Source organism: Solanum lycopersicum, chromosome 1 (assembly GCF_036512215.1).
Source record: "Solanum lycopersicum chromosome 1, SLM_r2.1".
Classification (NCBI taxonomy): Eukaryota; Viridiplantae; Streptophyta; class Magnoliopsida; order Solanales; family Solanaceae; genus Solanum; species Solanum lycopersicum.
In genome coordinates this window covers 44,485,286-44,489,949 of record NC_090800.1, presented here as the reverse complement: position 1 = coordinate 44,489,949, position 4,664 = coordinate 44,485,286, and the positions used below count along the sequence as shown (strand labels likewise).

General features: G+C 34.2%; 1 pseudogene; it reads left to right on the top strand.

The window, feature by feature from the left end:
* The first annotated feature begins 283 nt into the window (after positions 1-283).
* Positions 284-1,369, top strand: LOC101251504 (uncharacterized; annotated as a pseudogene).
* The last annotated feature ends 3,295 nt before the right edge of the window (positions 1,370-4,664 follow it).

Here is a 4,664-nt window from a genome sequence, read left to right as displayed (position 1 = left end):
TGTCATGTCAATTTTGACCTCAAATTAATTTTAAATGCACATTATTAACGAAATTATTTATCATGAACCTAATCCCTCAACTAGATTAAAATAAGTATGTCCTCGTTAATATCTTTTGAATGTCGAAAGTATCAAATTAGGTTTCTTGTCAAGTTGTTATATCTCTAAGAAAGGTTCACTAGGGTAGTTGAAAATACAAAATCACCCATGTGTTTTTGGTTTGCCCGATAGGGAGGTCACGAAACCATGACCACTAGACTAATGGCCTAAGGAGTGCATCGACATGAGGTTGTCACGACCGGAGTTTTCTCTAATAAACTCATCAACTTGTATTCATTTTCATCTCAATCGAACCACAACTACTAATGATGAAGTCATTCTATTCAAACGATCCTTCAGAGAAGGACCCGACGAATATCGAAGTATCATGTCTTTTTTGTTTGATGTTGATGAACAAATTGATCATACGGCTATTTTTCAAGATCTAGTTGTGCCATATCTCACCACAACTAGTTCTTGTATGTTCCATAGACTATTAGGTCCTTGCAATTGTTTGATTGTTTTGACCGATTCGGGATTTTTGGTTCTATTTAACCCAACAACTAGAAATTATAGGCTACTTGAAGCAGACACATACATTTGTCCATTCGGTTTCTATCAGGACAATTCGGGGGTCGGGTTTGGTTTTGACTGGATTGTCAATAATTATAAGATTGTTAGTGTTTCTGAAATTATTGGTGATCCTGCTTTCTATGATTTTCATTTTAGAAAGTTGAAAGTGGATGTTTATGATTTGATTACTGATTCTTGGAGAGATGTAAATAATATTAATCAACAGATGCCAAAGATGCATTGGTATGCTTGTTCCGAGTTGTATTACAAGGGAGCTGTTCATTGGATAGCAAGTGACGATGCAATATTTGTAGTTCTTTGTTTTGACGTCTGTACTGAGATTTTCCGCAGTATACTGATGCCTGATGGTTGTGATTACTTCGATGGCAAGTGTTACGGAATTGTCATCTTACATGAGTACCTAATATTGGTTTGTTATCCTGATCCTGGGAATGATATTCAACCAGGAAAAGAATCAACAGACGTCTGGTTATTGAAAGAGTACGGTATAAATAAACCATGAGTTAAGAAATATTCATTTACAACTCATCCAATTGAATCCCCATTAATAATTTGGAGGGATCATGTCTTGTTTCTTCAAACTCAATCTGGAGTTTTGATTTCAGGTGATCTGAATACTCAACAAGTGAAGGAATATAACCATTTACAGGGTTTTCCCAAAAGTTTGAGAATTGCAATTTACAAAGAGAGCTTGACACCAATTCCAAAACGAAGCTGGCTTTGTCAACCAACATAAATAATTTAACTCTTTAAATTCATAAATGAGGGACCACCCATATATATATTAGTATTATTATTTCTCTATACTAATACTATTAATCATAATTACTTTTTTATTTCACTTGTTCCTTAACATTTTCGCTTTCCAACTTCAACTAATCCTTTTCTTTCTATTTTGTTTTATTTTAGTCCCTGATTTTATCGTTAATATGAGAGAATATATAAATTAATTGCAAGTATCCCTCATTATGGATAACCTAATAGCACTTGAGTTTACCCTTAAATTGTGTACAAGTGAATTTTATCAACACGGTTCAAGGATACACGGATTTAGATGACCAAATGATAATAATCTTAACATTAAACTTTTAGATAATAACAATGGAACAAAAGCAACTAGAATAATGACCATAGTAAATGAATAATTGCTTATGTCGTGTTTGGTTTGATGCATTAAACATAATTTCAAAAAAATATATATATTTGTCTATTGTTTATATCCTCATTTATTTAACTAAGACAAAACCTTGTAGTGACTCAAAAAATAATCTAATTAATTGTCACGACCCAAAACCTGGCCGCGACTGGCACCCACACTTACCCTCCTATGTGAGCGAACCAACCAATCTAAACCTTAATATTTCAATATAATATCAATAGAAAGTAATGCGGAAGACTTAACTCATTAATAAAAGCCAATTCAATAACTTCTAAAAACTCAACAACTATTATTATCACCAAAATCTGGAAGTCATCACCACAAGAACATCTATGATCAAATTAATAAACTAAGAGTATTCTAAGAAGCTAAAACAAATAAAAACTAGTCCATGCCGGAACTTCAAGGCATCAAGACATGAGGAAGAAGATCCAGTCCAAGCTAGAAACATTAGCTCACCCTAAAGATCCGATGTGACGAAGTCTGGCTAGAGTTAATGTTGAGTCGAAGATGACGGCACGTTTGCTGCACTCCACAAATAAACAAGGAGAAAAACATAAAAGTAGGGGTCAGTACAAAACACGGGTACTGAGTAGATATCATCGGCCAACTCAAAATAGAAATCAATATATACCAAGTAATATCATAAAATCAACTATGATACTAAACATGTAGCAACAGCAAGTACTATATCATTAACAATTACCATCAAGTTCACACATGAGGACTCAAGCCTCAATACCATACTCATTTGGGAATTATGTTTATTAGATTGAGTATATTAACATCTTTCAAGATTCATTATCTTTATTTCTCTTGTGTCGGTACGTGACACTCCGCTCCCTCATCTTCATTAATCATCTTGTGTCGGTAGGTGACACTCCGATCCCCTACTACTATGTGTTGGAACGTGACACTCCGATCCCCTAAATCTACGTGTCGGTTCGTGACACCCGATCCTCTAAGTCTACGTGTCGGTTCGTGACACCCGATCCCCTAAATCTACATGTCGGTTTGTGACACCCGATCCCCTAAATCTATGTGTCGGTTCGTGACACCCGATCCCCTAAATCTACGTGTCAGTTCGTGACACCCGGTCCCCCTAATACTACGTGTCGGTTCGTGACACCCGATCTCCTAATCTCCTTCTATCAATTCATCACGCCTTCTTTTATACCAAGGCCTCATCATTAACAAAGAGATTAGGGTTTTGCAAGATTTGGGATTCAATACCTTCATCATGCTTATATAATTACATTCATGCAAGCATACAATTAAGCACATAGCAGGGTTTACAATATTATCAATACATATCATTCGCTATTAAGAGTTTACTACAAATATCGTAAGAGAAACCATAACCTACCTCCACCGAAGATTAGTGATCAAGCAAGCAATTTCCCAAGCTTTGTTTCTCTTCGTTTCTCCTCTTTCTCGTTCGACTTTCTCTCTCTTTCTCTTGTTCTTTCTATTTTCTTTATTCAAAACCCTCTTTCTTTTACCCTAATTAGCATATAATTAAGAATAAAAGATGGCAATAGTAACCCACTAATTAACTTAAGGTTACCTCTTTTAACCCCCAAGTAATTAGACTTATTAACATTAACCCACTAACTATATAATTAAAGAAGGAATAGTCAAAAACGTCCCTTAAAACAATTGAGGAAATCCGACTCAGACTGGGATTATGCAGCGTGTGATGGCCCGTCGCGCCTGCGACGGTCCATCTTGCTGCTCCGTCACAGAGTTCAGAGACTCAATTTCTCTGAAGAGTCTGTGACGGTCCGTCCTGCCATTCCGTAACAAAGTTCAGAGAGTCGATTTCAGTGCCCATTTTTCAGAATTCTAAGTATTTTAGAACGAGACCCCCTTGACGGTCCGTCGTACCCATGAAGGTCCGTCGTGGGATCCGTCGTTTCTGCTAGTTTTTCCAGAATTGAAGTCTGCTGCTCAAAACGACTAAACAAGTCATTACATTAATTCAATTCAATTTTAAGATTTTAAAGAGAATCTTTTTTTAAAGGAGTTGCCACTTGTTTTTTGCAAAAATTAGGAAAACAATTAAATAATGTCTAAGAAACCAATAGATTCTAGGTAAGAGTTCAAGTTAATCCGAAGGGAAGGTGTTAGGTATCCTTCATAATTCACAATTATGGATCCCAACTGAATTCATTTTTTTTCAAATTGAGAAAGAGATAAAACAATATATTAGTAAAACAAACATGGGATATACACAAGTAATAAAACAAAACAATAATATCAAAAACGGCATAAGATTTGCCTAACATCGATAGTATACACAACAATGAATAAATATTATAATTCAAAATCCATCCGATTAGCTTCAATAGGAAGTGATTTTGGGGTAGATGTAAAAACAATTAGTAAAAGTGTTAGTAATAAATGAGTATTAACTAAAATAAACTAAAGAAATTTATAACTTAATAAGTAAATAAAACATGCCTTATATACATGGCAGACCTTGAAAATTAATCAATGGGAATTTTTTCATCAACCGATTTTTAACTTCAAATATATACGGACTTAAACTAAATCTTTATCTTTTAAAATGGAGAGACCTCTAAAATCTATGAACAAATTTTTTCATTGACCCATTATAACAAATTCTATTAAATCAATTTAACAAAATAATTAAAATAACAAAAGATCCAAAATGTTACTAATTAAAATTTAGAGTGGTTTGGAAAATATTTTCCACTAAGCACGTGAACATTCATCATCACACAAAAATTGCAAGGCTAACAACAAATAATATCATCAAATTTAGAGCTCAACGATGATTTAAATAATAAAGTTAGAAGAAACATTGACCAACTATTAACCGTAGGAAGCAACAAGCAATATTTATTTA